The sequence below is a fragment of the Camelus dromedarius genome, chromosome 14 (assembly GCF_036321535.1).
Source record: "Camelus dromedarius isolate mCamDro1 chromosome 14, mCamDro1.pat, whole genome shotgun sequence".
In the NCBI taxonomy this organism is placed as follows: Eukaryota; Metazoa; Chordata; class Mammalia; order Artiodactyla; family Camelidae; genus Camelus; species Camelus dromedarius.
Window position 1 is genome coordinate 13,327,473 of NC_087449.1, and position 12,202 is coordinate 13,339,674.

The following is a 12,202-nucleotide window of genomic DNA, read 5'->3' on the forward strand; positions in this document are numbered from 1 at the left end:
AATACCAAGGAATGACATGAAAAAAACCTATGTAATAAAGAGTTCTTATTTAATTTAATTAGAACTAGTACTACATTTAAAAGATAACATGGCCATATAAAATGAATGTTGTTTCTTGCTGAAGATGGGACAAGAAAAAAGGGCAGTTTTGCATAGTGCTTTAAGGAAATGATCTCCCCAATTTTTTATTGTATCCTCACATTAGTAAATTATTTGTGCATATACCCCAATAAATATATACTTATTAATTTATAAAATGTGCTTGAATATATAATATGCATGTTTAACCATACTAATATAGTATGCATACTGTAAAATATACACAAAAATGCAATTTAAAAAGAATGGGATATGATAATCATAACTTTAACATTTTCTTCCCACATCACAGTGGTTTGCCTTGCACACTCTGGAGACCACTGTTTAGAAACTGGAGCCTGGAGGCTGGGAAACATGGGGTCCGTTCTAGCCCCAGGATTTAACAGCTGAGGTACGGCATATGGCTTAACTTTGCTAGGCCTCCATGTCTTCATCTGTCAGAAGAGACAGATGAGCCTACCTGCATGAGTTATAAAGATTAAATAAGATAATGTATGTAAAATGTGTAACACAAACCTGACCGATGGTAAGTGCTCAAAGAATGTTAGCAATGCTTGCTATCTCTTGGTTTTCATGATTCTATGTTGTCCTGGTTCTCCTTTAACTTTTGGGTTTTTATTTTGTTGTTTTTTTCCCCTTTGCTCTCATTTTTTGCCCCTTCTTAAACGCACTAGTAATGGTATTTCCAAGGCTTAGATCATGTTCTGTTTTGCTTTTCCCTCTCCAAGTTCTCATTCTCTCAGCAACCTTCCGCTGTTCTGGTTTTGACCACCTGTCCTGTGTTGATGGATTCTAAATCTACACTTTTCAGCACCGACTTTCAATAGCACTTATATCCTATATTTGCAAATGCTTACATGACAGCTCTACCTGAAAGTCTTAATGTTACATGTGACCCAGCAAGGACAGGATCAATTCCAGCACCTTTTCATCTACATGAATGTCCCATCTTGCTGAGCCATATATTTGTTTGTTTATTTTTATGATAGCAACCCTACTACTTTCCTGACTCTCTCAGCTAGAAGTCTTAATATCATTTCTAATCCTTATAAAACTTCAGTCTCTCCGAGCTCTCACCATTGACTATGGATTTTTGTCTTGAAACACTATTCAGACTCCTCTTCCCCAAATTCCCACAGCCACTGTGTATGCACAGGCACACACTGGCCTAAGTGATTAGGAGCATGAATTTTAGAATCAGATCATCCTGATTTTATATTTTGACTCTGCTATCTACTAGTTGTTTGTCCATGGGTAAATGGTTCAATATCTCTGAGCTTCAGTTTTCTCCATTGTAAGAAAAACAGAAAGAAGAAACTCTTCTAATCCCAGTGGTTTAGTATCTCCCAATTTTTAAAACACTTTTAAATAGTTTTTGGGAAGCCTTAGCAATTTAGAAAGTCACTTTGTATTTTTGTGTGCTATATGATAAAAGGATTATCTGAAGTTAAAACTTTTATCTTATCACATATTATAGTGTAAAATTCATATTTAAGAAAATCTTTGGCAATATTCAGTCTTACCCAATATAACAAATGACATCTTTTAAAATTTACTTTGAATAAATTATATAAGGGAGAAGATAATTTTTGACAAATAAATTAAAATGACATATTGTGCTTGGTTTATTCATAATGTATATTAAAATATGGAAAAATCCTCAACTACTAACTCAGGATTGAAAGCAGATAGAAACTTCTTGCATTTAGAAATTCTTGCATTTTGCATTTCAACAAATTGAATGGTTTACTTTAATACATTTTGTGTTTTGCAACAGACACAATGTCACTGCTTCTCCCTACATAACACAAGAAGGTCATGGAGAGACTTAAGAATGTAATCATCACTATATTTTCCCTTTTAGTACTGGTTTTCAAAATACTAGAGGCAGCTTAAAATTCATCTAAGACTTTTTTATACTTTGAATAAAACTAATTTATTTATTTATTTTAATTAGTAGATTTTTTAAAAAAGCAGTTGTAAGTTTACAGATAACTTGCGTGGACTATCTAAGATTTTTGATCAATGAATGCAACTTCAGGTCTGATATAGATGACTTTGAAGTGACTCTGCAAAATTACTTAATTTTATAATTGTGATTAACTTGCTGTCTTTCCTTGGTATAAATTAAGCTACATATAACTAAGAATAAAAAAAATTAAAATGTGGCACAGGCGAGAGCACTGTGGCAGCTGGGATAACCAGCTGACTGCTCAACTGAGGGACCTCAGCCACAAGATGCTCATCTGATTCCCTGTAACCCCACATATGTCCACACATGAGGGCCCTCGTCCTCCAATACTGCTCCATTTTAAAGGATGAGAGATGTTAATTGTTTGGGTTTTTTCCCCAAAATGTAAAACAGAAGCAGACACCATTCTTTTCCAGAAGATGTGAAGCCCCAGGAAAGTTTTCATGAAATTCACTCATGAAACATTGAAAAGTTATCACCAAAGTGGACCCTTGGCACATCTTTTATTAGCCTATGTCCTCAAAAGTTTATTGCTGATTGAATAAATGAGTATATCAGTGAGAACAAAGACTGAGATACCGCTTTTGTCTGCATGAAAGTACACTTCCCAACTGCTGATACTGTTTTTCCCATTGGATCAAAGAGATCAATTTTTTTTTCTGTCATTATACAGACAAGTCAGTCTTCCTCTATCCATTGTCTCAGTTTTCTACCTGAATAATTATTCTGTTAAAAAGACCTTATGATCACCTTTGATGAGCAAAGACATATTCACTGTGTCAGACAGCCAAGTGAGCCTATTTTAATAGTCCCTGTTCTTAGCTGTCAGTGGTTTTGACTGCCCTATCGTTTATGAAGATGTATTAGAAGGCCTAGACACCGTAATTCAGATCACACTGTCAGAAACCAAAAGGCAAAGTCTGAAAAAAAAAACAACAAAAAACAGAGAGAAGATCACACTTGGAACAAAAACTGGAATCATAGAAACTAAGAGATGGAAAAATCTTGGTGGTTATTTAACCCAATTAATGCCAACCCTGTAATCATCTCCACAATCTCTTGACACGTGATTTCTAAACTTGAATGCTCTTGGGAGCATTTCTTGAGATGCCTCACTACTTATGAGGTTGCCCCTTTCATTACCGGACAACTCTAATCACTGGGAAGTTCTTTCTAATACTGGGCTAAATTTTGCTCCCTTAATTCTACCTACAGGGAAAATGTAAAGTAAATGATTCCTTTCGCCCATGAAACATTTATTGAATATACACCATTATCACATAGGCTAGACTAGATCATGAAAGGAAAAAAGGGTGGGTAACTGGACTTTATCATTTAACATGGAGATAATTTCTGGGCAGATCTCCTAATGGATTATGGGGCTCAGGGACAAAAACTGGACTTTGGGGCCCACCAAGAAGAAGGAGCTCTAGAAACTACTGCTGTTACTCCCACCTTAGGCTTTTGGTTGGAATCCTAAGGGGCAGCTATACCATGTGTGAACCAGCCTTCCCAGGACTAAATTCCATTTAGAATCATCTCAAATCCTCATTATACTAAGGTGATTAAATGTGTTTAACAGCCAATTAGGCACTGAAAGGAGAATTAGTGAACTAAAAGGTCACGAGAAAATATCCAGAATGAAACAAGGGGGAGAGAAGGGTAGGAGGAGAACAGAAAAGAGCAAAAGAGATGTATGAGACAACAGCTGGAAAGTTCTGGAAGAAGAGAGAAAAATGAAGAAGCAGTGTTTAAAAATGGAATAGTTAAGAATTTTCCAAACTCGTAAATAATATCAAGTGCCAGAAGTAGGAATCAATATGAAAACCAAGAGAATAAAGAGAAGACTCAGATCTAAGCATGTCATAGTAAAACTGCTGAAAGTCCAGACAGACAAAAAAAGTCTTTAAATCAGCCAGAAGAAAGAAATGATAGATAACCTTTAGAGGGGCAACAGTAAGACAGCTAGATTTGCCAAAGAAACAATGAAAGCCAGAAAACAATGAAATGACATCTTTAGGGTGCCGACAAAAAAATAACTACCCATCTAGGTTTCTATATCCAGTAAAATATATCTTTCAAAAAATAAGAGTAAATGCAGATATTTTTCAAACAAACACAAACTGAGAGCACTCTCATCAGAAATTCTACTCTAATGGAAATATTAATGAATGTTCTTCAGGTAGAAGAAAAATGATCCACGCTAGAAAGCTGGCCCAGAGGAGTGAATGAAGAGCGATGAAATGGTAAATCTGTGGATGAACCTAAATGAAGACTGACCCTATAAAAGAATACTAAAAGCATGTTGTGGTATTTAAAAACAGAGATTAGTCATGAGGCAGGTTAAGTGAAGTTCACTGTTCCAAGGTCTTGTTCAGGAAGTTGGAAAACTACTGATTTCTATGAGACATGAATAAGTTAATGATGGATGTTATAATCTGTAGAACAGGAGTCAGCTAACTTTTTCTGTAAAGGGCCAGATAGCAAATTTTTTAGGCTTTGCAAGGCCATGTGGTCTGGTAGCATCCAAGCAGCCATGGACAGGAAAGCAGGAGTGGGGCTGGGCCAATGCAGAGGAGGAGGCGAGCCAGTGCAGAGGTACAGTGCTGGGTTAGTCACTGCGACGGGAGCCTAGACTCTACGCTGCTGGGCCTTCTGAGGGGACATGTGTGATGAGTGTTTATTTATCAGATCCTGTCCCTTATAGGCCAAGAGTTGCCCCTGGCGTGTTGCCTCCCTCATACGTTCACACTGTGTATGTCTCAGAGCAGGAAATTGAACAGTGAGTTGCTGTCCTGGGCAGCATTACCCAGGCACAAAACTGGTCACAGCAGCAAAGACCAAGGTCAAGGGGGCCTGAGAGAATATGAGGTAGGGCATCAGAGGTGCGTGATGGAGCAGTACACTTTAAATACAAAGATACAGAAAAGGAAAGGGATGGAAAACACATCCAAGGAAACATTAGCCAAGAGAAAGATGGGAAAACAATACAAATATCAAATCTGGTTAAAAAACAGGCAAAGGAAAAAAAATGGAAAGTATCAACTGAACGTATCTATTAGGAGAGTGGATCTGGAAAGCTCTCATCATGAGAAAAAGATTTTGTAACTATGTGGGGTGAGGGATATTAACTGGATTTACTGTCGTAGTCATTCTGCAATATATACAAATATGGAAATCATTAGGTTGTACACCTGAGACTAATACAATGTTATGTCAATTATTCCCCAATAAAATTTTTTAATTAATAAAATGCCTAATAATCCATTTTCTATAAAATAAAGGGCAAAGGACTTTGAACAGACATTTCTCAGAAGGGGACAGGCAAATGACCAATAGGTATAAGAAAAGGTAGTCAGAATCACTAATAATCAGGAAAATGCAAATCAAACCAGAATGATATCAGCTCACACACCTGTTAGAAAGGCTGTTATCAAAAGACAAAAGGTAACAAGTGTTGGTGAGGATGTGAGTAAAGGAGAAATCTTGTGTGCTGTTGGTGGGAATGTAAATTGGTTTAGTCACAAAGGAAAACAGCATGGAGATTCCTCAAAAAACTGAAAAAGAGAACTACCTCATAATTCGGCAAGCCCACTTCTGGGGATACATCCAAGGAAATAAAACCAGTATCTCAAAGAGCTATCTGCACCCTCAGGATCACTGGAGCATTATTCACAAGAACCAAGATATGGAAACACCCTAAGTGTCCCTTGACCAATGAATGGGTAAAGGAAATGTGTTATATGTATATGCACAACTAAGTATTATTCAGCCTTAAACAAACAGGAAATCTTTCCATTTGTGACAAAATTGATGAACCTAGAAGACACAATGTTAAGTGTAATAAGCCAGACATAGAAAGACAAATACTGCGTGATCTCACTTACATGTGGAACCTAAAACAGTCAAACTCACAGATGCAAAGAGAAGAATGGTGGCCGTCAGGCTGGGTAGAGGGGGAGATGGGGAGATGTTGGTCAAAGGGTGCAAGGTATCAGTGACACAAGATGAGTAAATTTTGGAGATCTAATGTACAGCAATGTGACTACATATAGTCAACAGTATTGTACTGTATACTTGAACTTTGCTAAGAAGGTAGATCTCCAGTGTTCTCATCACAAAATTTTTTTTAAAAAAGAAGAAAGCTGTTACTATGTGAGGTGATGGATGTGTTAGTTAGCTTGACTGTGCTGATTATTTTGCAATATATACATATATATATGTACATATATACCAAAACATCACATTGAATGCCTTAAATAATACAATTTTTGTTTATCAATTATACCTCAAAAAAGGTGAAAAAGTTACGAGACAAAGTAGTAGACCTTAGGGAAGAGAAGTATTACTAGTGCTAAAGAGTGTCACTTCATTATGATACAAGCTTTAATTATCCAGGAAGAAATAACAACTCTTAATCTGCATGACCCAATAATATAGGCTCACAGTATACTAATCTTGGACAGAACTAAAAGAAGAAAATTACAAATCCACAACCATAGTGGGAGATTTTAATATACCTTTCCAAGTAACTGATAGAACAAGTGGCAAAAAAAAAATCAGTATGGAAAAAAAATCAGTAAGGATATAGAAGATAGAATTAACAAATTAATGTATTTTTATAAAGTATAACCATCAAGTTGAACATAGGCACTTTTAAAACACAGACAGAAAATTTATAAAAGTTGCCCATGTTCTGAGCCATAAAGGAAACCTAAACCAATTTCAAGTCATCACTTTATCTTTAATGATTACAGTGGAAGTAAACTTTGCATAAATAATGAAAATATAAATAGAAAACCCCCATGTTTGGAAAATAAGCAATACATTTCCATATAATTCCTGGGTTAAAGAAAACACAATAGAAATACAAAATATTTTTAATTAAATTATTATGAAATGATGCCCTTCCAGAACTTGTGGGATAGAACTGTGTCTATAGTTAGAGGGACACTCAGTGCCTTCGATGAATAAATCAGGGGAAAAAACAAAGGCTGAAATTAGTGATCTAAGCATCCATCCTAAAATGGTAAAAAAAAAAAAAAAGAAAAAAGAAAAAAATTAGACCTTAAAAAGGTCTACTAAAATGTAGAAAGAAGGGAAAATAATGAGTAGAAATCATACAAACACAGTTTAAATGCATAATTAATACATTATGGCCAAGGGCTCGTTCTTTGCAAACACTAATAAGATTAATAATCCCTGGTGAAACTAGTCAAGGAAAAGAAAAGGCACAAATAAATATTGAGCATAAAAAGGGATGCACCCCAAATACTCTACAGAAAACAAGACGATAAAAGGAAATATTAAGAAAAACTTCGTGAAAACAAGTTGGAAAATTTATATGAAATGGACAAATTTCTAGAAAAACACAATTCTCCCAAATCAAAAAATAATAATAATAATAATAAAGCCAGAATGGTTCCATATTCATAGATATTAAATCCATAATTCAAAACTCTCACACAAAGAAAATTCTGAATCCAGATGGCTTCACCAGTGAATTGTACCAGACACCAATCTAACAGAAACCCTTCTACTAAATATAAAGGAGGGAGTATTTCTCAATTCATTTTATTAGACTTGCATAGTCTTTGAATCCAAAGCCTGACAAGGACACTAAAAGAAATAAAAATTATAGGTCAATCTCACTCATGAACACACATGCAAAAATTCTAAGTAAAATATTAACAAACAGATCCATTGATATATAAAAAGGATTATATACACCATGACCAATTTGGGTTTATTCCATGAATGAAAAATGTGTTTACTGTTCAAAAATCAAGCACTGTAATTTACCAAACCAACAGAATAAAGGCGGAAAAAAATCATATGATCACATTAATAAATATGAAAAAGGAATGCAACACCCAAATTTTGCCTGAAGTTTGCAGCTCACAAATGAGAATCTTTTAGACACCATCCTCCTAGAGAGGAGGCCAGCTAAACAGGTAGGCAATTTTTTTCCCCAGGATAGGAGAAGCAATTAATCTCGATGGGGGATCTTTCCAAATTAAGTTTGACGTGGACAGGTGGAAGGTTCTAGACACAGGAACAGATGAACTGGGACCCTGGCATATATGAAGTTCCATCATCTGTCTTCTGGGTCTATTCTCTTTTCCCAACTAACACGCGTGGGCTCTGCACCACGCAGCTTGGTTATAAACTCCATAACTTGAGCTATTAAGACCCTTGGGCTTATAAAAAAGGACAAAAAGTAGAAGAATGTGCATCTCTAAGGAAAGCAAGTTCAAGACTCCCTTCCATTCTTCCTCATCCTCCTCTCTTCGCTTTTGAGGAGAAAGATGTGGCAAAAGTTGGTCAGAGTCGGACTTTTCACTGAGCCATCATCCTAGGTAGGGGTGTGATTTCTCTCACCTGGGATCCTCTCTTTTATTTCCAGGAGGTTGAGAAGTAATACCCATTTCTCTTTCTCTCTGCTGCTCACCTTTCTTTTTGAACTTGCTTCTTTCTGTGCAGCAAGTGAGATCAGCTGGACTTAATTTTCAGAAGGCCTGCACTGGGCAGCTCTAAGCACTGGCACCATTTACGGTTTTTTGCCCTTACTTCCTGGCTTTTCCAATGGCATTCCCTGGATCAACATTTCTGTGACAACAGTGTGACAATCTGAGACTTAGGGGGTGGGATGATGGTTGGAGGAGGTCTCCTGGCCTGCTTTGGCCCTAGGCTCTAACCTGCCAGTAGCTGGGATAAAAAGAATTCTCCATGTGATTCAGATGATACTTTGGGCTCCACTGGGTTTAAAGACAAAGTTTCACAGTAAAAGAATACACACACACACACACACACACACACACACACACACACACACACACACACACACACACACACACTGCTGTCCCTGCATATATTTGATTTAGGGATCATGGTAGAGGACCAGCAGACTGAGCATAGGATTGCTTGCTCCCTAAATATAACTCCAACCTCTCATACTTCCAATGATCAGTACGGAGGATTAGGCTTCGATTAGAAGGAGGAGTAAGACATTTTCTCTGACCTTAAGGAGCTCATAGGTTAGTAGTTGAGATGAACAGATAATTATAATACAATATGACTACCACAATGTTTAAAAAAATACGAGAATAAAGAGGAGGGCCACTTCCATATGGCAATTCTTATAATACCTGATGCCAGTTAACATAATCTCCCTAAGTCTTCTTTTCTCCAAGACAAATGCCATTCCAGCTCTCCATTATTGTTACAATTACGTGAAATTCCAGGAATTATATTAAGTCTGTTTCACTGGGACACACTTTGATAATAATGTGAAGAAAACCCTACAGCCACGTTACTGTGGTCCTTACGCCAGCTGCCCTTGCTGGGGCATCCCCTGGACGCTTGTCAGAAATGCACGTTCATGAGCTCTGCTCCAGTCTACTGAGTCAGAAGCTCTGGAGATGGGAACCAGGAACCTGTGTTTTAACCTCAGCTTTGTATTACAAGAAACCCTGTAGGTAGACATGGACACTCAAAATAGTAACTTCATGAAGTTGCAGGGTCTTTAAAAGTAAAATAACAATAAAAATCAGAAGTGGATCAAGTTGATTAAGTACGAAAATGAAAGAAATTGTTCTGTTTCACTTAAGGAGAAAACTACTATGTGAAACTTTATTTTTATAGTTTGGGCATTTCTTGTTGGAAGCCTATATTCTATCCATTTCCATGGCCCTGCAGTGACCTCTTACAGTTCACATACATGTTGCTTCTACTACATGAGTTAGGTAGTCATCTAGGTTACTCTGTCCTTTCATAATTTGTCACAAGCCAGATTAATCATATCTTCTGAAGAGAGTAAACCATTAACGGTTTCAAAAAGAAATCATTAGTTTATGAAAAGTACATTTCTGTGGTTTCATTTTTAAGGTGCAAATCTCTATTTCAATAAAAGCAATTGGGGAACATTAAGCTGCCAAGATGTAGGAATTTAACGAAGAGGAAAAGATTAGGGTTTTATTTAATATATACCATGTTGACAATATAGAAATGAATGTAAACTTACATGGCTACTTTTTTCAAGACGTCTTTTCCTGAGCAGTGCTTTGATTATGCAGGCAACCATTTCATTCATGTGTCTATTCATTCATTAAATATTTACTAAGATCCTATTACCAGCCAGAAATTGAAGTTCTGGAAAGGTAGACTGAGACTAGATGGGCTGGCATTGCCTCCCACGCTAAGCATTTGGGGAATATATCTTATAAACATGGAAGCAATTTATTTTGTGCCTTAGAATGAGTGCCAATGGCAGTGCAGGGAGTAGATTGGATGGGGCGAGACTGGAGGCAAGCAGATCATCTGGAAATGCTAATGCACCTGAACTGTCTATGGGATGTGCCCCTTATGAATAGTGGTCAAATGAAATATAAAGTAAAACATGATCATTATTCTTAATATTGTCTTTATAGATGTGCTTGATTTTAATGATTATTTAGGAAACAGGAGAAACCACTAGAGCCAGCATTAGGCAAACAGCCCCAGTTCTGACATTGGAGGGGAGAGTGGAATGAAGGCAAATGGGTAGAACCAAAAAATATATCAGCTGTTCCACACTGGTGGGATGAGCGAGCCATGCCCGCCTGGGTCGTAGTGGTCAGATTATGTCTCTGCACCACTGCTGCCTGTGACTCAGGACTGACTGGACCACAGAAAACAATATCGATCAAAAGGCAGTCAAATGACTGTATGATGCTGTTGGGTGATGGTGCCAGACCCAGCCACGGAAATCACCACAGGGACAGACCTTGAGGAAGTGGAATATCTCAGCCTATGGCTAATCCTGACCCTAAGCCAACTTCTAAGCCAGCCCCTCTCTATACTACGCCTCTTTACAAACATTTAAATCCATAATATTGACAATAGAAGTACCTCTCCATGAGATCCTGTCACTGGTAGGCAGGCACAGTCCTGACGTACATTGTCAACTACATTCTAAATTCATGGAAGCAAAGAAGATAGGGAAGGATTCTTAAAGACCATGTGGTCCAAATCCCTGTTTGATCCACCGCGTTAGCAATCAGTTTCCCAAGAAACAAGCTGCTAGAGCTAAATACAGTACATATTTTCACTTGCATCAAATAAGATAAAATACATTCATTTTATAAAGCAAGAGCAGTGCAGTTTCTCCCTGACCTATCTATTTTAGATGACTGGAGTTTGTGCTTTGAGACATACTGTATCCATTCAAAGGCAGTATTAGAATTCTAAAGTGATTAAGAAATTAAAGAAAAAGTACCTTTTCAAATCTTTTAAAAGCATTTCTTGGAAGAAAATTAAAGAGTATATTAAATGCTTACTGATATAGGAATGTACAGTAGACAAGAAATTATGTGATAGTTCCAATACTACGCCAGGCGCAGACTCCTGAGTGGAAAACTGGCTGAAAATTCACCTCAAAATGCCATTATTGAAGATTTCCATTTTTAGTTTAGATGGAAATACTTTTTTTTTTTAAACTCTGGTGTCGTTCCAAAGAAAAAACTGGTATCTTTTTCTCAGGTGTTAAGTTATCTTGATTTGTGTGGCTTGAAAGAAGCTAACACTTCAAAAGAAGATGTATGCTGAATACAGGTCTCTTTCACTCATCTGCCTTGATTGCTTAGCATTCACTCAAGCACAAAGGCTGTCTCCAAGGAAATGCAGAAAAGACTATTAAGCTATTAGCGGCTGGAGGAGGGGTGATGGTTCCCCTCCATTCCTTAGACGTTACGTTCTCTCTCCATTTAGCTTATCTTAGAGTAACTCCTCTCATTCATATTGACAATGATGAAAACTACTTTAAACTCATATCCTCAGACATTTGAGGCATTAAGACTCAAACAAGTTCTAGTCAGAATTTGAGAATGTATCTTTAGAACATCTTGTTCTCAAGATTTTCACGAGCACCCTAAGTATGAGAATCACTAAGGAAGATTTCTTCATTCTTCCACTCGTTCAATTCACAAGTGCTTTTTTAAACTATTCTAATATGTGCTTATAAGGGGTTAAACTATTCATTTCTTTTTCTTTTTAAAAATCTGACAAGCAGAGTTCTAGCGCTACTTGGAAGTGCATTTATAGGTGTCCCCTTCAGGTCAACAAACATTCATTGAGCAGCTACTATGAGCCAGC

General features: G+C 37.0%; 1 protein-coding gene across 3 annotated transcripts in view; it reads right to left on the minus strand.

Moving 5' to 3' along the window:
• Positions 1-12,202, minus strand: part of AK5 (adenylate kinase 5) — a 213,569-nt gene that overhangs the window by 167,610 nt on the left and 33,757 nt on the right. The window lies entirely within an intron of this gene.